This window comes from Tursiops truncatus, chromosome 12, assembly GCF_011762595.2.
Source record: "Tursiops truncatus isolate mTurTru1 chromosome 12, mTurTru1.mat.Y, whole genome shotgun sequence".
Classification (NCBI taxonomy): domain Eukaryota; kingdom Metazoa; phylum Chordata; class Mammalia; order Artiodactyla; family Delphinidae; genus Tursiops; species Tursiops truncatus.
The window spans coordinates 81,993,006-82,014,883 of record NC_047045.1 but is presented as its reverse complement, the minus strand read 5'-3'; the positions used below and the strand labels follow the sequence as shown (position 1 = coordinate 82,014,883).

General features: G+C 46.1%; 1 protein-coding gene across 2 annotated transcripts in view; it reads right to left on the bottom strand.

Annotated features, from left to right (window-relative positions):
• The window catches only part of SLC22A3 (solute carrier family 22 member 3), an 88,760-nt gene that overhangs the window by 51,027 nt on the left and 15,855 nt on the right, over positions 1-21,878 (bottom strand). The gene's annotated exons all lie outside the window — the stretch shown is intronic.

Sequence of the window (21,878 nt, the reverse complement as noted above, 5' to 3'; positions counted from 1 at the left end):
CTGAGCCTGTGCGTCCAGAGCCTGTGCTCCGCAACGGGAGAGGCCACAACAGTGAGAGGCCCGCGTACCGCAAATAAATAAATAAATAGAATAAAGTAAAATAAAATAAATGTTTAAGTGGTTAAAGGGCTATGATAACTTAGTTTCTAAAGCACTATGATACCATCCAGACCACATATTGTCAGTCCTCTATACTTTGTTTTGCATCTCAGATGCTGGAGGAGTGCAAACTACAATTCTCAGAATCCTTGCCAGCAGGCGTTCTGTTTAGGTTCTGCCAGTAGGGGGCGCTGGTGCAAGATCAGAAGGCAGGTAGTGGGGATTCTGCTTCTGGCTGCGGCAGCAGCACTGGCTCCAACTGTAGCAGTGACAACAGTCAGTGCTTTTAACCACTCCCCGGCTACAAAGGGGCAAATGCTGTGGAGCAGGGCAGGGGTTCTGCAGGAGCTGTCCTTCCTTGCTTTTCTAGCCTTTCCAAAACAGCTCAAACCCAAATCCTTTTATTCAATCCCTTCCCACTTGAAATACCTAGCCTAGTTTCTCTTTTTATGACTGGGAGCCTGCCATCTTTCAAAAGCACAAAAGAAATTAATATAAACAAATTACATACCTTTAAAAGAAATGCACACACACACACATTTAGGTTCCCAGTAGGGAACAGACACTGCAGTCACAAGGATGGAAGGGCTTGGTTCTGACTCTTGCACGTACAGTCAGGAGTCAGACCCCTGCCTCCTGGGGCTGGTGCTTCCTAATCGGCTCTGAGCTCGCTGTCTGCTGCCAAAACAGCTCTGGGTCTGAGATATGTTTTTGTGTCTAGAGAGAGGTTGGCATGTACCAAAGCCAATGAACGTCATAGGCTGAAGACTTTTTCCTGAAATAAAGTACCAAAAGCTGTTTGTAGTTACCAGGGAGACCTAAAACCCATCTCTTGTCAAATTTAACTAAGTTTGAATCAAAGACACAAGCATTTACGTCTGTCCTAAGGCAATCTTCCAAGAACAAGGGAAGCATCTCCTTTTTTTTTCCTAAGTGTACATATTTCCTAAGTGTACAAGTTATTTTTAAATGCTCATAAAATGCTCATAAATCCAGGTGTACCCATCCTGTTAATTTTCTTTTAAAGTCACTTTTATTGAAATTTCAAGTCATTTTTACACAAAGAGAATTACTCCCCTTCGCATGAGCAGAAAGCCAATCTGATAAAAGATTCAAACAACTGTTCATGGAATGCTGGAAGGGATCACATTGCTTCATTTTGCAGAAAGCACAACTCTAGCCTAATTAGATACTTTCGAAGAGCTTCCAACCAAGTGATTTTTTTAGCTTTTCCTAGTCATTAAAATCCAAATAGACATTATGTTAACTTGGGTTGTCGTGATAAAATGCTGGAGCAGGTCATCATCAGATCTATGCTCAAGTTTTGATTTCTAAATTATCCTTAGAACCAGAGTAACAGAATATCTTCCAAATACAAAGGCCAAAGGTAGGAAATAAGGTAAAAATAATGCAGGGATGCAAGAGACTTAGGACCTCAGGAGGGGGGCTTGCCCGCTCCTGAAACCACAGGGAATGACCCCTGATGACCGGCAGCTGGCTTTTCCATAGATGTCTCGTTTAGCCTTCTTGAACAAATTCTCACGTGAGAGATTCTAAGTTTAGAGGAACATCACGGTATTTGACTCCAGTGTGCCTTCGGTTTGACCACTGGGTGTAGGGTGCCTCTGGCTACACTTAGCACTGGCCAGACAATCACACGTTGACCCCCATGGATGGATTCCATTTCTAATCGACAAGCCGCCACCACAGAGCCTAATAATGGTTAAAAATAGTGTAATCATAAAGAAAATCATTTGGGTTGGGTCTCCATGAGGGGGAAGGATGTCATTATTAATTCTAGTTTCAATGAAAATTTCTTTAACATGATCCGATAGCATTAGCTGGGTATCTTAATACCAAAAAGTTAATGCTTTTCTGATCTGTATGAAGCATCATGATGAGCTGCAGGTATGAAAACTAACCATCAGGTATTTACAGCTTCCAGTGGTGGGCCTGGCATCATGCAGACGAGGCTGGGAGCAGTACCAGTGATGAGCAGGCTTTGCTTCTGCCTCTGTGAGGAGCTTATTATACGGCTTAGAGAGCCAGGATCAATTCATGGGCAGCAAATGCAGAGGAATTGAGATCTGAATGGAATGGGATTGACTATAAATGCGTGAGGGCCTCAGGGAAAGAAAGGACTGCTGGGACCCAGAGCCGTCACATTCGTGAAGAAGGTGGGACATAAACAGATCCTTCAACAAGGAGTTGCATTTAGACGGGAAAAAAAGGGAAAAGAAGGGTACTGAGCAGGGCGATGGGCAGCCGACGCTCAAGGACAGAAGCATGCGGGCCAATGAGGTTCAGATCTGCCTGCAGCAGTGGAGGTGCCAGGCTCAGGTTTGAAGCTGAAGAAGCACCTGTGTCTGTGCCCCCAGCGGGGAAGGGGGCGTAGGTCCCGCAGGGACAGAGTTTCTTATTCAGGACACCAGAGGCATCGAGAGAGCTCACAACAGGGAGGAGGAAGTTCTAAAAGCTAGAGGAAGAGTCTGGAAGGTTGCAAATGGAGAGGTCCAGAGCAGAAGCCCTGGTCCCGGGACAGAACGAGATTCCAAGGAGATGATAGCAAGACTCCGAGACGAGACAGGAAACCCAAGAGTCTGCAACAATCACTTAGAACAGGTGATTTCACAGGCATAAAGAGGCACCACTGTGTGATGCAAGGTTTATAGAGCATCACCTGTCATATCAGCTGCTCTCCAAGGTGGATAATACAAATAATGCCTCATCATTTATTAACTGAAGACCTTCGTGACTCACCCTCAAATCAACGTTCAAGCTGTTTTATTTCTTTGTAGTGAAGACAAGCAATTACTCATCTGAAAATGTTTACGATTTCTCTAAATAACTGAGACTATGTGAAGATGAGAGGAAGATGACAGGCTCTGAATCTGGACAGATCTAAGGGCAGAGAGGAACCGCGGCTCTGGAGTCAGCCCAGGTGTCGATCTAACACTCCTAGCTTTGTGTCCCTTGGTGATTTTCTTAGTGTCTTTAACCCTCTGTGTCCCTATCTATAAAATGGGGGTAAGAACTGGACTGATGCTGTCACTCAGGTAATATATGTAAAGTACTTAGCCCAATGCCCGAGATATTAAATACCTAATAAACGTTCCCAATTGCATTATGATTACTGATCTAATGTTGATGATAATAAATAGCATAATGAATGGTTTTATTATTTTTTTAATAAATGTATTATTTATTTTTGGCTGCATTGGGTCTTCGTTGCTGCGCACGGGCTTTCTCTAGTTGTGGCGAGCGGGGACTACTCTTTGCTGCAGTGCGTGGGCTTCTCATTGCGGTGGCTTCTCTTGTTGCAGAGCATGGGCTCTAGGTACGCGGGCTCAGTAGTTGTGGCTCGCAGGCTCTAGGGTGCAGGCTCAGCAGTTGTGGCACACAGGCTTAGTTGCTCCACCGCATGTGGGATCTTCCCAGACCAAGGATCCAACCCATGTCCCCTGCATTGGCAGGCGGATTCTCAACCACTGCACCACCAGGGAAGTCCCAATGAGTGGTTTTAAAATGTGGTTTTCAACACTGACTGCTCATTAAAATGACTTGGAGTAAGTGAAAACAAGCTTAAGCTCCGCTCCAGACCAATTAAATCAGAATCTAGTCTAACAAGAAGGTGAGTTTGAAAACCACTCGTATGGAGCTTATCAGTGATTTACATGCCTGCTGGCGGGTAGTTAATTTTTGCACATTGTACTGGGTTGAATAGTGTTCTCCCCACCCCTCCCCCAATTTATGTCTATCTGGAACCTCAGAAGATGATCTTATTCGGAAGTAGCGTTTTTGCAGATATAATTAGTTAAGATGAGGTCACACTGGATCAGGGTGGGCCCTAATCCAATGACTGGTGTCCTTATAAGAAGAGGAAGTAGAGGCACAGACACACACCTGGGGGGGTCACCATGGGAAGACATAGGCAGAGATTGGAATGATGCATCTACAAGCTAAGGACCACCAAGGGTGGCCTGTGTGTTTGCTTGCTAGGGTTGCCATGATGCAGTGTGGCTTAAGCAACAGAAATTTATTTCCTCACAGTTCTGGAGGCTTGAAGTCTGCGATCAAGGTGTCAACAGAGTTGGTTTCTTCTGAGGCCTCTCTCCTTAGCTTGAAGACAGCTGTCTTCTCCCTCTGTCTTTACCTGGTCTTCCTCTGTGTGTATCTATGTCCTAATCTCCTTCTAACAAGGTCATTAGCCACTTGGATTAGGGCCCACCTGAACAACCTCACTCCAACTTAATTTCCCCTTTAAAGAATCTGAAAAAGAGTGGATATATGTATAACTGAATCACTTTGCTGTACACCTGAAAATAACACAACATTGTAAGTCAACTATACTCCAATATAAAATAAAAATTAGGGGCTTCCCTGGTGGCGCAGTGGTTGAGAGTCCGCCTGCCGATGCAGGGGACATGGGTTCGTGCGCCGGTCCGGGAAGATCCCACATGCCGCGGAGCGGCTGGGCCCGCGAGCCATGGCCGCTGAGCCTGCGCGTCCGGAGCCTGTGCTCCACAACGGGAGAGGCCACAACAGTGAGAGGCCCGCGTAGCGCAAAAATAAATAAATAAATAAAATAAAAATTAAATTAAAAAAAATAAGGCTTAGGGAAGCCATTGAAGGATTAAAAAAAAACAGACTCTATCTCCAAAGACAATCACGTTCTGAGGTGCATATGAATTTGGGGGGGTTATATCTTCGCCCATAACAGCAGTCAACCCTGGAAGTTACCAGAGAGGTATGGAGCGGATTCTCCCCTAGAGCCTTCGGAGGGAGCAGGCCTTGCTGACACCTTGCTGGATTTTTGTGTTTTCTAATGCAGGTCCCATATCTTTACTATTAAGACATAGTGGGCTTTGCTGTTATTCTCTCTTTTTACCTTTGGTCTTTTGTAAATAACTGCAAGCAGGTAACATCTTTATTTTAATGATATTTATTCTGGTTGCAGATTAATTGCTATTGATTTCTTAAGCTATATCTCAAAACAACATACCCACATTTTCTGATAAAGCTGATTTCTAAGAAAATAAGAATAATGAATAAGGAGGTTTACAGTCCTCAAAGGGAAAAATGGCTAAATTCAGAAGGACAATGTAGAGAAACAACTAAATGGGGGATTAAGCTCATAATGAAATGCATCTCTATGAGCATTTTACTAGAAAATGTTTTACTAGAAAAAAAGTAGAGATTTAGAAATACATAGGAGTTTGGTAAATCATTCTGTTCATAATATTAAATGACTTAACACAGTGGTTCTCAAACGCGCGGGCCAGCAGCACAGCATCATCCGGGAACTTGTGAGAAATGCAGGTTCTTGGGATCCAGCTGCAACCCACTGAATCAGAAACTCTGGGGTGGGACCCAGAAATCCGTGTTTGAACAAATCCTCCAGGGGATTCTGCTGCATGCTCGAGTCTGAGAACCACAGAATCTAACATGTTACTTACATCAGTAATTTTTCAAATTGGGCACTGCTGTGGACCCCACCTCACTCCCCCTATCCCCCTCCCCACCTGCAGGTTCTCCTCCTGGTAGAGACTGAACACCTAAGTTTTGTTTCTAGGTCTGTTTTCTAGGGAATATAAGCTGGAAAAAAAGATATAGGACCACTTCATAAGATTTTGTTAGAATAAGTAAAACGACTTAAAGAGATACCCTAAACGTAAAGGATTTCACTTGAAGAATGCAGTTAAGAATAAAGCCACAACGCCCCATTGCGCCTGAGCCTTCTTCCGCCTGCATTCTCTTCTCTCTTTTCCTTTTTCCACAGCCCAGCCCACCCAGGTGGAGGGGAAAGCAGAGGCTTCAGAAACAAAGCAAAGAGGGATTAGAAAATAGACAGTGAGATAAAGGGGCTGGACAAAGAGGAAGGCACCGGGAGGTGAATCCAACATGGTAACTGAGACGGATGCCCTGCAGGGCTGCTCTGCCCCACGTGACGGTGCAGCAGCTGCCTTGTATGCTGGAGACTCTCACGACGCGGGTGGGGCTGTGTGTACCACCGAACGGCACAGTTGGTCATGGGTGGGCCGTGTCTATCTAAAGGGGTTGGGTTCAAAGCTGAGGAAACCACGACCTGCTCAGGCAATAAGACTTAAGAAATCCACATTGGCTTCCAACTGCCAAGGGCCACAGAGATCCATATATTTATGAATTCCTCTCTCTCCCAATTTCCAGCTAAAAGGGCCCAACCAATACAATCCTAAAAATTGCAAACCACACACAGAAACTAGAGACATGTCCTGCCCAGAGACCTAAAGCTTCGGGAGTTTCAGCAGAAAGCAAAGGGGGTCTGAGTCCAGCCAGGTGGGCACCACCTGCTGCCACAGAACCTGGCTAAGGGAAGCAAGCCTGTCGGGGAGCTGAGCAAAGACACTCAACCCTTGTCCCCTCCCCTCTCTATGCCCCTCACTCACAGCTCCTGGGCTGGAGCCAAGCCTTGAGGAAGCGGGAGGGTTCTGGGCATCCAGCTGGTGCAGGAGCCTGCGGTGTGGGCTGCCGGCGACCGGCTGGGAGGGCTGGGCCTGAGTTGCACGCATGTCTAGAGGGGGTCTGCGGGACAGATACTCCAGGGTCAGCTGCTGAATGGCTGGAAGCAGAGGCGGTTCCTTCCTTGCCCAGCTGTCTTGTGCAGCCATGTCAACCCCCCACGAGGAGAAGCTGCTAGAACTCTCTGAGCCCAGGGAGGCCTCCTCTTGATCCCACGCAAACCAGAGAAGAATCACAGTCAGTGGGAAGCGGCAGAACTGAACAGACACCGCGTACTCCTCACCAGGCTCCGAGTCGGCCACGTGCCCATCTGCAGACACAAGCAGAGGAAAGCGCCCAGGCTGGGGCAAGGCTCCGAAAGTCAACCAAGAACCATCTGAATGTTCGGAGCAAATGGTTCTCGGTGATAAGTGGCTGCAAGAAACAGGATCACTAAGAACCCTAATTCAGAGTTTCGGTGAGACGCCAGGGGCCATCACATTGATAAAGTAAGAGTGGTTCGTCGGGGGAAAAGGAGCAATCTGCAAAAAGGAATTGCTGGAGATTAAAAGCGTAACTGCTGAAATTACAAACAAACGGAGGCAGTGAGTAGCACTGAGGAACGCTGGGGACGAGCGAGTTAGTGACTTCGAACATCCGTTTGAAGAAGTTTTCCAGGAACCTGAGAAAATAGGCAGAGGAGATACCTGAGAGAAAAGAAGAGAAGCACAGAGCAGTCCAAGGTGCTAACGCTGGTTTTTCCATAAATGGGAACCCATAAGGGGGGAGGAGAAGTTATGATAAGGTGCAGAGAGAAATTCTGTGAGTGGAAGGAAGATGTGAGCCCAGTGACCGGCAGGAGAGGTCCCACTGCATTGTAAATACCTGCACTTCAATCCCCACACCCACCCTCGCTTCAGAGACCCCTGAGTGTGAGTAGGGGGCCTGGAGATGAAAGATGTGTTTCCTCTGTACTCAGCACCACAGGCACCTGAGCTTCCTCCCTCTGTCCCTGCCCGTGTCCCATCGCACACCCTCCTGCCCCTAGCTTGGGATTCAGCTTTCTCTGGGGCGGTTAAGTCAGGCATTGGTCTATATTTATTGATATGGAAAGAGACCTACACTTTAGTAGATTTAAAAATCAGGTTACAGGGCTTCCCTGGTGGCGCAGTGGTTGAGAGTCCGCCTGCCGATGCAGGGGACGCGGGTTCGTGCCCTGGTCCGGGAAGATCCCACATGCCGTGGAGCGGCTGAGCCCGTGAGCCATGGCCGCTGAGCCTGTGTGTCCGGAACCTGTGCTCCGCAACGGGAGAGACCACAACAGTGAGAGGCCCGCGTACCGCAAAAAAAAAAAGAAAAAGAAAAAGAAAAATTTAATCAGGGAAGTGAGAAAATGAGGAAACAAAGGAAGGCAGTCAAGCGAGACAAAATAATAATAGTTTGGCCATAAAACAAAATCAAGGGCTACAGTTCCTCCTCAAGGGCTATAGATAATATCCTGAGCCATATCCTTGAGTTGTTTTGCAGATACTAAAGCCTCCACCAGGTGGAAGAAGTTAACTATATACTGACGACCAGCACGTAGACCAGTTGGAAACAGAAGGCTGATGATGATGATTCCAGAAATACCACCGTTACCTCACCACCAACCAATTGGAAGAACGTTCATGAGCTGATCATGCACCCTGCAACCCTCTCCCTCACCTTACCTTTAAAGACCCTTCTCTAAAAGCCATCAGGGGGCTTCCCGCCTGCCGATGCAGGGACACGGGTTCGTGCCCCGGTCCGGGAAGATCCCACATGCTGCGGGAGCGGCTAGGCCCGTGATCCATGGCCGCTGAGCCTGCGCGTCCGGAGCCTGTGCTCCGCAATGGGAGAGGCCACAACAGTCAGAGGCCCACGTACCGCAAAAAAAAAGAAAAAAAAATTCTCTGTGCCAGAGAATATTCAATGGAGAAAAACAGTCTCTTCAGCAAGTGGTGTTGGGAAAGTTGGAGAGCCGCATGTAAATCAATGAAGCTAGAACACACCCTTCACACCATACACAAAAATAAACTCAAAATGGCTTAAAGACTTGAATATAAGACAAGACACCATAGAACTCCTAGAAGAGAACATAGGCAAAACATTCTCTGACATAAATCACACCAATGTTTTTCTTAGGTCAGTCTCCCAAGGCAATAGAAATAAAAGCAAAAATAAACAAATGGGACCTAACCAAACTTAAAAGCTTTTGCACAGCAAAGGAAACCATAAACAAAATGAAAAGACATCCTATGGACTGGGAGAAAATATTTGCAAATGATGTGACTGACAAGGGATGAATTTCCAAAATGTGCAATCAGTTCCTACAATTCAATAACATAAAAGCAAACAACTCAATTGAAAAATGGGCAGAAGATCTAAATAGACATTTCTCCAAAGAATACATACAGATGGCCGATAGGCACATGAAAAGATGCTCAGTATCAGTAATTATTAGAGAAATGCAAACCAACACTACAATGAGGTACCACCTCACACAGGTCAGAATGGCCATCATTAAAGAGTCTACAAATAACAAATGCTGGAGAGGGAGTGCTGAAAAGGGAACCCTCCTACACTGTTGGTGGGAATGTAAATTGGTGCAGCCACTATGGAGAACAGTATGGAGCTTCCTCAAAAAACTAAAAATAGAGTTTCCATATGATCCTGCAATTCCACTCCTGGGCATATATCAAGACAAAACTATAATTTGAAAAGATACATGCACCCCAATGTTCATAGCAGCACTATTCACAATAGCCAAGACATGGAGACAACCTAAATGTCCATCAAATGGGTAAAGAGGATGTGGTGTATATATACAATGGGATATTACTCAGCCATAAAAAAAGAATGAAATAACACCATTTGCAGCAACATGGATGGACCTAGAGATTATCATACTAAGTGAAGTAAATCAGACAGAGAAAGACAAATACCACATGATATCTCTTAGATGTGGAATCTAAAATACGACACAAACGAACATATCTATGAAACAAAAACATGCTCACAGATATAGAGAACAGACTTGTGGTTGCCAAGGGGGAGGGGGGTAGTGGAGGGAAGGACTGGGAGTTCAGGGTCAGCAGATGTAAACTATTATATAAAGGATAGATAAACAACAAGGTCCTACTGTAGAGCACAGGGAACTATATTCAGTATCCTGTGATAAACCATAATGGAGAAGAATATATATATGTATAACTGAATCACTTTGTGTACAGTAGAAATTAACACCACTTTGTAAATCAATTATACTTCAGTAAAATTTAAGTCTTTGTGCCCAAACTAAGCTTTCTCAGGAGCCTCTGTAGATGGCCTCTTCCTCCGTTTGTGTCTTGTGTTCACTTTGTTTATTTTTTGTTCTTTCGGTGGTTTGTATTTGAGAGCCGGAATAAGTGGGATTTGACAATAGAATTATATTCATAACATTTCCAATTGTTTAGAATCAGGGAAAGAGGCTTGAGAAAACAATCTCAGCAGAGTCTGGGCCAGGATTTTTGGTTAGAGCACTTCAAGGAAGTCTGGGACAATGGGATTATTGACTAAACTCCACCTGGAGAACACTGCTTTGCAAGTGTTTCCCCATTGTGACTGCTGAGTTTATAATGATAATATTTGACCCAAAGCACAGAACAAACTTTGTAATCTATATTACTCTGAACACTATTTCTAGCGCACACACACACACACACACACACACAAAACAGTGTATTTCCCAAAGTCCTTAAGATGCCCGGAACTGCCCTTGTCCAGGTGTTGGGGGTGTTAGAAGGAAGGCTTGAAAGGCATCTCAGCTCCTTTCCCAGGACTGAGATGCACTCTGACGCTGTTAGTTCCAGGGCACAATTAACGTATCATCCAGGATTGCCACTCTAGTTCCTCATGGGACCCAAGACCACATTACCATTAGTTGTTCAAGGTCCCACACTGAAAATCTTTGCTTCTTACTACATTTTAAAAACAAGTTGTTTTTCCTTATGATTACTTGGAGCTATTGAAACAAACAAAAAAAAATGTAGATGGACTTCATGAAGACCCTGTTTTAAGGCTCCTTAAAGCAGATGTCAGGGCGGGTAGTGCCTTGAACATGCATTAACCAAATAAGCAGGACACAGCAATACAGCAGCTCAGCAGCCTGGCCATTTGAGTCCAGACATCCAGGTGTTCAGGTGAATAAATATAGAGATAATGGACACAGCAATACAGCAGCTCAGCAGCCTGACCATTTGAGTTCACACATCCAGGTGTTCAGGTGAATAAATATAGAGACACAGCAATACAGCAGCTCAGCAGCCTGGCCATTTGAGTCTACACATCCAGGTGTTCAGGTGAATAAATATAGGGACACAGCAATACAGCAGCTCAGCAGCCTGGCCATTTGAGTCCACACATCCAGGTGTCCAGGTGAATAAATATAGAGATGATGTCTCATCATAGGTACTCTGGCAGGCTTCACATCTGGAATCTAGTGGCTGAAACTCATTTTTACTGACCCCTAATATTTACTGAGTACCCTAGAGTCAAGCTTTCAATTCGTCGTATACACCATCTCATTTAATCCTCCCAGCAACCCTGTGAGGTAGACATGATTATTACCCTCATTTTACAGATGAGGAAACTGAGATTAGGAAGATGAGGAAAGCAGTTGGAGGTTACATGCTCGTCAGTAGGTGGGGAGAAGGCTGACCTGAAACGTCTAACTCCTGAGTCCACCCCCTGTGACACCCCATATGCCCCGACCTGCCACCCTTGCAGCCTCATACAAAGAAATGCAGTTTTTAAAAGTTGCCGGGGGCTTCCCTGGTGGCACAGTGGTTGAGAGTCTGCCTGCCGATGCAGGGGACACGGGCTCGTGCCCCGGTCCGGGAAGATCCCACATTCCGTGGAGCGGCTGGGCCCGTGAGCCATGGCCGCTGAGCCTGCGCGTCCGGAGCCTGTGCTCCGCAACGGGAGAGGCCACAACAGTGAGAGGCCCGCGTACCGCAAAAAAAAAAAAAAAAAAAAAGTTGCTGGAATATACGTTCTTCATTTAAGCAGGTGCAAGTGATCATTCTTTAACTACTTTTACTTGGATAGATGTATATACTGCAGCAAATATCCAAAACTCTCTTGTTCTGAGTTTTTTTTTAAACCCTTGGCATTTTTCTTTAAACAAATGTTTAATAATTACTTAGACTTCATTAAGCGCTCTCTTTTCAGTAGGTGAGCTACTACTTCCATCATATTTTTGCCAACTGAATATTGCCTCATGCTTGCAGTAAAATTTTCTGCTACCGGTCTAACATTAAAAAGATGTTGGTATCACACCATACTTTTGCTTTCTCTTCAAGCATTACTCTAGCAGTTTTATATTGCTCTTAGAACCAATTGCTTGGCAGGGGCAGGGTGGGGGGAGTACAAGCTCTTGAGTACAAGAGGTATGTATGCATCTTGGTCCTAAAATTATGTTTGTTTTGCAAAGGAAGGAAGGTTCTAGAGTAGAGTGTCACCTTGACTGTTTATGTCTTTTTATTGGCCCAGAGTAGGCTGAACGGCAGGAAAACAGATCATTGCTAAGACTGCACTGCTTAGGTCGAAATGACAGGGCATTTCCGAAGGGCGGTGGTGCCGACTGGCTGCACTCATGTGGACCTGGCTGTTTGTGAGACCCCGCTTCAAGCCACATCAAAGGTCCAGGTCTGGTCTGATAAGTTTCTGGAGAGAGACGCTGCCACCAAGGTGTAAGGTGACCACGTGGTCTTTCTCACAGTGCTGTCCACCAACCCACCTGGGGAAGCGTTAGGTGCCAGACTTCCAAAGCGAGCCACTCAGAAAATAACGTGCACCCACTTGGTCTGTCCCTCCCGGTGTCCCTGGGAGGCAGAGATGCTCCAGCCACTGTCACTGCAGTGCTTACAAGTGAAGCTGGACACGAGACAGACATTCATTTATTTTCATTACTTAATTCTTAAACCAGAGGTAGGCACCCATCCTAGAAAAGGCCTGAACGGCCTTGCCGCTGCCAAGTCTTTTTCTCTTTCTTGTGTCTCTTCTCGATCCACATCTGCTCCAAACTGGATACTGCAGCCCTCACCGACGAGCCCCACGGTCCCGGGATGGTGTAAGTCCCGGGAAACGCCCCTGTCAGAGGCTGGCGTCCTCTCGCTAAACTGGGGGGCTTTGGGTGACTTTGGGTAAGCCAGGGGAGAGTCCTCTGTCCTGACAGATATGGCCACACTGAAGGCACGTCTGGATCTTGTACTCTGCCCAGTCTGAGAGCAGCAAAAGCAGCTAAGCACAGTGAAAACACTTGTCCAGGAGGCTCCCGGTGCCAGGCATGTTGTCGTGCAGCGAGAAGGGAGCAGGGCTAGGCTCCGGTTTGCTCGAAGCTCCCAGCTGAGCACCGGTGATGCAGTATGTGAAACAGAATACAAGGTGGAATGTGTTGAAATCTCACAAGAGAAACACAGAATGCTACGCAAGCACAAAGCAGAGAGAGATGCAGTCCAGCTGGGAAGTACATGCCAGGAAAGGCTTTTGGAGGAGGCAGTGTTGGAGCCGGGCCGTGAAGATCTGGTTGTGTTTTGACACACAGAGATGAGGTGGAAGCCAAGGGAACAGGGTCACCAACGAGATACAGGATTACGCATGGGGCAGGATTGCAGTACGAAACTAGATCACAGAAAAACTGGACCATGAGTCTTAATAGCAATGGGCATGTTGATAGCTCTATACGGTTTCTAAAGCATTTTATTATTAAGTATTCTATTTGATTCATACAAAATATGAACTTAAGATTCTTATCAGGTTTTATTTTCATGAAGCTTCAAATGAGGGAATAAATGCGAGTGTATTTTAAACACTGTAAAATGTGACATGAAGTAAGATGTGAGTACTTACTACTAATGATTAGAACGTATTAGAGAGTATAGTATAACTAAGTCAAATGTACATGCTTTGATTAATTAATACCAGCTCCCTTCTAACCTAGCTTGATAAATAATAATGTAAGATGGGCTTCCCTGGTGGCGCAGTGGTTGAGTATCTGCCTGCCAATGCAGGGGACACGGGTTTGAGCCCTGGTCTGGGAGGATCCCCCATGCTGCAGAGCAACTAGGCCCGTGAGCCACAACTACTGAGCCTGCGCATCTGGAGCCTGTGCTCCGCAACAAGAGAGGCCGCAATAGTGAGAGGCCCGCGCACCGCGATGGAGAGTGGCCCCCGCTTGCCACAACTAGAGAAAGCCCTCGCACAGAAATGAAGACCCAACACAGCCACAAATAAATAAAGCAAACTGTCAACAAGTAAAAATAAAATAAAAACACTATTATAAAAAAAATAAATAAAATAATAATAATGTAAGAGCACTGACAACACCTGGTTCTGACGCTGCATCTCCACTGCTTTCTGTGATTCGTTTTTAGAAAGATAGGGTTACAAGGGGACATTCACATGGTTGCCCAGATATAGGACTAGAAAGCCTGAGCCTTCCTACCCAAGGCCACACATCATGGAGCAGAGACGAGCATTCCCTGCTGTGCGTGCTCTGAACCCCTGCCCCACGGAATCGGTGTAAAACCGAGTCACTTTGCTGTACAGCAGAGATCGGAACAACACTGTAAATCAACTGTACTTCAATAAAAAAAAAAAAGTGGTGGTTTTAAGTCACTAAGTTTTGGTGTAATTTCTTCTACAGCAATAGGAAGTGGAATTTCAACTTCATCTGCAATGGTTCCTTTCTTTTTAGAAAAAAATCAAAAGTAACTATGACAAAATGCTAACATTTGTTCATCTTGGGTGATGAGTGTGTGGATATCTGTTATGTTTTTCTTTGAAAAATTTTATATTTTTTAATTGAAACATTTACATGAAATACATTTGTGTTTCTACCATAAAACAGCATTGTTGAAATTTCCAGTAAATCTCTAAGTGCTTGTGTTAAAAAGAAGAGACAGGGAGTTCCCTGGTGGCCTAGTGGTTAGGATTCCGGGCTTTCACTGCCGTGGCCCAGGTTCAATACCTGGTCGGGGAACTAAGATCCTGAAAGTCATGCGGGCGTGGCCAAAAAAAAAGAAAAAAGATAGAAAGCATTCCAAGAGACTTACATGGAAAGCTATTGTATTTTACTTTGTCCATTTAAGGATTCAACGATGGAGATGAGAATATCGTAAAGTAGTCGATGAACATCACAAGCACATCACAGGACTCGCTCTGATAATGGGTCTACACGGTAGTAAATTCTGATACTGTTTTCCATTACAGGCACACCTCGTCTTATTGCACTTTGCAGATATTGTGTTTTTTTACAGATTGAAGGTTTGTGGCCACCCTGCATCAAGCAAATCTATCGGCGCCATTTTTCCAACAGCATAATTTTTTAAGTAAGGTATGTGCATTTTAGGTTTTTTTAGACATAATGCTATCACACTCTTAATAAACTACGGTGTAGTGTAAACATAAATTTTATACGCACTGGGGAACCAAAGAAATTGTGTGACTCGCTTTATTGCAATATTTGCTTTATCACAGTAGTCGTAGGTGTGTACTTACAAATGAGTTTAAAATTTTCCTAATACTCTGCAATATGTTAGCATGCTACAGCAGCATTATTTACATGATTTTTTGAAACATTAATGGATTCTGACCTGACTGGGAAGGTTTAACAAGTAAACACAGGCATTCAGGGGTAGTTTATCAATACACTCTGTCATGCTTTGGAGATTGTGTTGTTTACAGATGGAGTGTCACTGCAAAAGTAAAGAACAAAGGCAAAATGAAGTCATCACGATGAAAATCTAAAAGCGCCCGCTTTCCACGTAGGCACTGGGTAACCATGGCAACAGTGGAGCTAATGAAATACGTGACAGTTAAGCTACGTTACTTCAACATTTTACTAAATAGAGTATTTTCTGCAGAGCGTCTCCAGATTTGGGATCCAGGGTTCCTGGAAGTGAGCAGGAACCAGCAGACGGGGGAACGCCCAGCAGCGCCCATCTGTTTAAATGTGCTTGGCTTCAGCACACATTGGACAGGGCTGCACAAGTGAAACGGGAGACGCATTGGGACGCACAAAATGAGCAGAACAGTGAAATGTGAACTGGTGACTCTGGCAGCAGGGTCACTAGGGAGTACGAATCACGCTCCTCCCTGGAGCACAGGGGGCACCCTGGGGTTCCACACCAGAACAGGAGCGAGGGCCAGTGGGCAGCAGCCTGGGGTCTCCAGAGACCGTGGCGGGGTGGGAGGGGACCGCACCGGCCGAGGGGAGAGTGAAAGGTGAGAACGGGGAGGCCATGAGACAAGATAACCCTTCGAAGAAACGTGCTTCTGAAGGCGAAATACGGGTCCTCAGCTGTGGGCAGACAACAGACATCGGGGAGGGGCTGTGTAGACCAGACACACTGGAGCGCGTTGCAAGGCGGGCAAAGATGCTCGTGGAGGGGACAGGGCGGGGCGCGGGGAGGTAGCATTGGCCTGAGAAGCGGGCAGGACCCAGCACAGGGGGAGACACACACCGTCTGTGGGAAGGGATGCTGTGACTTCCAGCGTGATGTGTCGTCAGGAGGAAAGGCTGGGAACGGGTACGGGTGCCTTTCTTGTTTTGGCGGCAGGGCACGGAAGAAGCCTCTCATCCCGGGTCTTCGGTTGTCGGGAAAGGTAAAGGGAGGGGCTTTGCTGAGAGTGAGGGGCAAGGGGCAAGGGGCAGTTCGTGGAGAACGAGAGTGAGAGAGGCTGAGGACCCGGCAGGAAGGCCAGGCGGCGCTGAGGTCCCGCGGCCGGGGGGCACGGGGCCCCGAGCCGCGGGGTGAGGGTCCCGCACGGCGCTCCGCAGCCCCGGCTGCAGAACGGGACCCGGAATCTAAGCGGGACGGGGCTGGAGAGGAGTTGGGGTCCAGGGCGGGGGTACGCAGGGGCCTGCGGAGGCTTGGGGCGGGGCCTGCGCACCTCGCTCACCTGGCGACCCAGTGCCTACGACCCACCTGGCACACACCAGCCACTCCGTAGCCACCGCCTCTCGAAGGCAGGGCTGGGCATCCCCGGTGATGGCCGTGGCTTTCCGGGGGACTGGTGGGCGGAGGACCGCGGCACCGGAGCCTCCGTGCGGCAGAGGAAGGTTCGATGCCATCCGAACATCAGGCAGGGACGTGAGATCGACGCCGGATCGAGGCACCTGAACGGTTTCATAGACAAGAGTCTTGCTTGCTCTCTGAATAGAAAGTTACGTGACCAAGATGTTGTTTTCCTAAGACCCATTTAGAGCTGCGCGCAAGCTGGACCGGAAGGGGAAACACGGCTGTGAAAGAAACGCCGCCAAGGAGCAAGGAACTGAGTTTCTGCGAAGAACCAGACTTCACGGGAACTTGACTTAAGGACGGCCCTGTGCGAGGTAAGCCAATCATCATCACAATGGAAAAGTCAGTAGCGAAAGCAAACCTCCTTCTGGACCAGGGGCTCCTCGCAGTGGGACCCCGGCACCCCCAGCATCAGCAGCAACGGGGGGACCTGGAAATGCACATTCTCAGGCCCGACCCCAGACCTGTTGATTCAGAAGCACTGGGGTGGGGTCCAGCAAGCTGTTTTCACAAGGCCTCCTGGTGACTCGACACTTTGAGAGCCACTGCTCTGGAGGCAGATGGCAGGGACAGGACACTGGTGTGGGGTGAGCTTGGCCTCAGGACAAAGCCAACTCTCACACTGTCCTGTCTTGGGCACATCACACAGGTGTTCCCAGCCTCAGAGATTCCATCCTTTGGAAAATGGGAAAATAACACTTCCCTCATAGGCTCTTTTGATGCTGATGATAATATATTCAAAGCGCCTGGAACATACCTAACTACTATGTTTTTATGATCGAAAATAAATACGGTAATCAAAATGGCCCCCAAGAGTACATAATCTCAGACAGACACATAAATTAATGGTTCATGGATCAAGTACATGTATCTTGTCACTCAGTAAAAAAAAAAAATCACTAATAGAAAACAATATGAACTGGATAAGGCAAAATATAACTAAGACATTTAAACAGACGCTCGCTATTAAAAGGGAGGTCCGATGAAACCTTAGTTCCTCTGCATGGAGCAATCGCCTTTTTGATGATTCAGGTCAAGGGAGGCAATTATAGGCTTCACGAATCCACTTCACCCGCTTCGCTTTCTGATCCTGCGCTGAGCGAAGGAAAGTCCTTCTGTCATCTTATGACAGTTTCCAGGCTGAGTGAGTTTGATGCCAGAGGCTTTTATTCTCCCCCAAGCTGTCTTCTCTGAACAGGCCTCCTCTTTTCTGAGAGTCCTTTCATTCACATAAGCAACTAGTAAACAACTAGTAAAGCAACTTTGGGTAAGAGATCATCAATAAAGTTCTTTCACTAACTAGAAGCTTTCACAGCCTTTCTCTCTCGTGGGCCTTGCTGAGAAGGAATCTGGTGCCTCTTCCTTTGCTGAAAACCCACTGTCATTTGCATGCTTTCATTTCCAGGTTTGACTTGCTAAACAAAATAACTATAGCTCCTTTGAACACTCTGCATGCATTCTCCTCGTCAGTTTTTAATGTAGCACGACCATAAGTTAATTCAGCTTTATCGCTACGTTAGCACTGTCTTTGGCAAAAGAATATCTCGATTAGTTAAGAGAAAAGTGTAAGCGGCCGTAACGGCAAGCTCTCTCCTTCAAGATCTCTGTGTAGCAGTCCCTACTTTCAATCGTCAATTTGCCATGCAGAGGTTTTTAAGTATATGACTGAAATCATGTAATATGCACACACTGTTATCTCAGCCTCTTGTTTTAACTTATAATTGCATCATAAACATTTCTACATTATTATCTGTCAACCCAGTTTTATCATCCCTGTCATATTGTATCGAGTGGGTACATTCTGTTTATTTAACCATATTACACATCTGCGTTGTTCACAGCTCTTTATTATTATACATCTTGTGAAGCATTCTTTCTACCTGTGGAGTGCTCGGGATGACCCACTGTCCTGGTCTGCCGGGGTTTCTCCCAGGTTTAGCATTGAAAGTCCTCAGTCACAGGGAACCCACTCAATGCCAGGCAAGCTGGGACAGCTGGTCACCCTAAGAGACCAGCAAGCAGAAGACGAAAGTGGTGGCTGGCATGCAGAGCACGGTACCATAAGGTGGAAACTCCGCAGACAAAGGGGGGATGCAAGGCAGCCCCCTTGCAAGGGCACAGGGAGGGGGTGGGCATAGGGAGTCTGACATAAGGGTGAACCAAAAGTGGGGGCGTGCAGATGTGTGGAAACAGGGAGGCAGAAAGCCACTGGGCGTGGCCCTGCTAAGGTTTCGGGACAGAGTCTGGGCAGGAGCTAACGATCTGTTGGTCCCATGTCGCATTCTCCCTGCCCCCTCGGGTCTTCTAGGCGCCACCTGCCTCCTAAGCTGGCCCATGGGAGCTCTGATCACCTGATGCAGGCCCCTCCCAGCTGCTGGCCTCCTGCGCCTCTGGGCTCCGCCTCTGGGCTCCAGCTGAAAGCGTGAGGGAGTTAATGCCTGGGAGGGAACATCTGACCCTGAGGAGGCAGAACCCAGGGAATGTTCTTCCTCCCTTTTCCCTCCCCAGCTCTGTCCTCCACCCTCTACTCAGCTTCTCGGGGGTCAGTTGCACAGGGGCTTAGAGGATGCAGCGGTGAGGGGTCCACTCCCTTCTCCCCGACCTCACCTCCCTGCCCCCGCTTCTACACCCTGGCTGCCCAGAGACGTAAACTAGCACATACGCCCTGTCTCAGGCTCTGCTGTGTGGGGAACTCAGATGAAGACAGTTCCTCCCTGGAGAACCAAAGGACAGTGGGAAAAGGGCACAGTAAAAAAGAAAGAGATGACGGATCAAAGCATCTCGTTTCAGGATGACTTGCAGAGTTATCTAGTCATGACTTCCAGAACCTAGTCCCCCAGAAGGTTCTGAACAGTATCTGCCCCCTCGTCTTCCTAACTAGGAAGATTATATGATCACTGAAGGCAAAAGTGATGCCTGAAATTCTCTATCTGAGATCACATAAAAGCATAATAAAAGCTATGGATTAACTAGAAGGCAATACTGGGAATGCATTACTGGACTTGATGATTGAATGATGACATTTTATAGGAGACTTTTGAGATGGAAACTGAGAGACATCTTCCATGTGACATGCTCAGGAAAGGCCTCCATCCACACCTCAGTCAGTGGTCTGCATCCGAGGACACAGCATCCCCAGGTGAAATCGTCATGTCTACCGACCTTCAGCAGTGCGGCCTCTGATTCCCACAGGCGGACAGCTCTGGGGAAGTCTCAGGTCAGCCGTCACAAGAGGATAAAGAAATCTGCAGGCTCAGTACCATCAGATGCATTCAGTCTCTAAAGTACAAATCTACTCATACTTTGACTTTCAAAGATGTTTGGTTGTGTACTGAAATTTAACACAAAGAAGCTGAACAAGACTCAGGAAAAGACGCTCCCAACACCTTCCCAAGAAAGTATCTTATATACAATCATAAGGGATGCTGACACTCCAACTTCTGAGCTTGAAAACATTTTTGTTAAGTTGGTTGTTTTGATTAAAATATAGAATTTTGGATCTGGAAGGGATCCTGGGGAATATTGATCCTGTATCTTTTCAAACATTATTTTAGAAGCGGAACTCTATTTCCCCTCTTAAAAACAAAACAGAAAAGAATTTTTTAAAAAAACAGAATCTTAACACCAAAATAAAACTGATAAAAGTAAGATTACTTTCCTGAAGGGGGCAGGCGTTGCAATGTCTAGGGTCACCAAAACAGTCTGAAATCCACTAACCTAGATCCTAACTACATTTCTAGGTTATAGGTCAATTCATTCAATAGGCCAGGGCCTGGGGTAATTTCTAAGGCATCTTGCAAGACCCATTAAGTGTCTTGGGTAGAAAAATCCATTTCCTTCCTTTTACCCCTTTGTCTCTTCTGAACCTCAAGGGCAGAAGGTTGGGTTAACTATAATGTATTATAATCATTGGTTATAAAAGACCCATATCTTATTTTATTTATTCTATTTTGTCCCTATTCCGACTCCCATCCCATCCCCACAAATGAACCATCCTGATGTGTCAAGGTATATCTTTTGTTTGCATTCTTGCAGAATCTACATATTTTTAATTTCATGTAAAACGCACAACTTTCCTGATGCTTGTTCAGCCTCTTTTTGTTAAATTTCAGTATACAACAAAACACCTTTGAAAGTCAACGTATGCGTAGGTTTGTCTCCAACTCCTTGCTGCCCAAATAACGCTGCAGTGAACATACCTGCCTCCTGATAGATTTGAGATGTTACTTTGGGACTCACGCATGGGAGTGGAATTGCTGTGTCACAGTATATGTTTGTAGACACCTAATTTGTATCAGTAGTTTCAGATTGTTCTTGAGAACAGCTCCACCTGCCCTCCAGCAGTAGATCTGAAATCTACCAACAGTTGGTACCACGGGGCTTTTTGGTTTCTAACCAGCCTAACAAGGGTAAGGTACTATCTTGTTTGTATCTGCATTTCTCTGATGATGAATCTGCATGGGCTTCCTATGCTGAATGGCCTTTTGGGTTTCCTTTCATGAAAACTGTCTACATCCTTTGTCAATTTTGCTACAAGGCTTGCTATCTTTTCCTTGGTGATTTATGGAAGTCCCTTTCATATTCTAGAGCTATCAATTAATCTCTTGTTGGTTCAGACATCAAAAATATCTTTTCCAATTCTTCCATCCTGTAACGCCTGACTTGGGGCAAATTACTTAATCTCTCTGCACCTTCCTTTCCTTCTCTACAAAACAGGGATAACAGCCCACGCCTCACAGCGTGTGTGACGATTAAATGAGTTCATTATGTTTTAAATAGTTTAGCTAGTTAAAACATAAAACATTATGTTTAAATGTCATCCGGTAATTAAAAAGACAGTCAGGTTTCTAAGCAGGAAAGTGTGTCAATAACAGGTTACATGTAGTATATTATAGTATGGCTTTCTGTGCCTACTGGGTATTAAGCTACTTTCATGGATTACACTGTAGTGTCTATTCAGTGTCACGAGAACTGGGTTGCTTAATGCATAGAACAACTAAGCCCAAATTTATCTCAACCCCAAACCGAATCTCAGTATTCATAATTCCTGCCCCACCATCACTGCCCTGTGTTCATTTCATAGATTTCAGGGGCAGAGGGGAGTCTTTCGGTCTTTTCTCTAAGGCCAGATTCTCATGACAGGCCAAGCAAACTGTGACATGATATGGCCATTGCAAACTGCCCCAAAATGTGAAGCAAATTTGTGTAACTGACCCAACT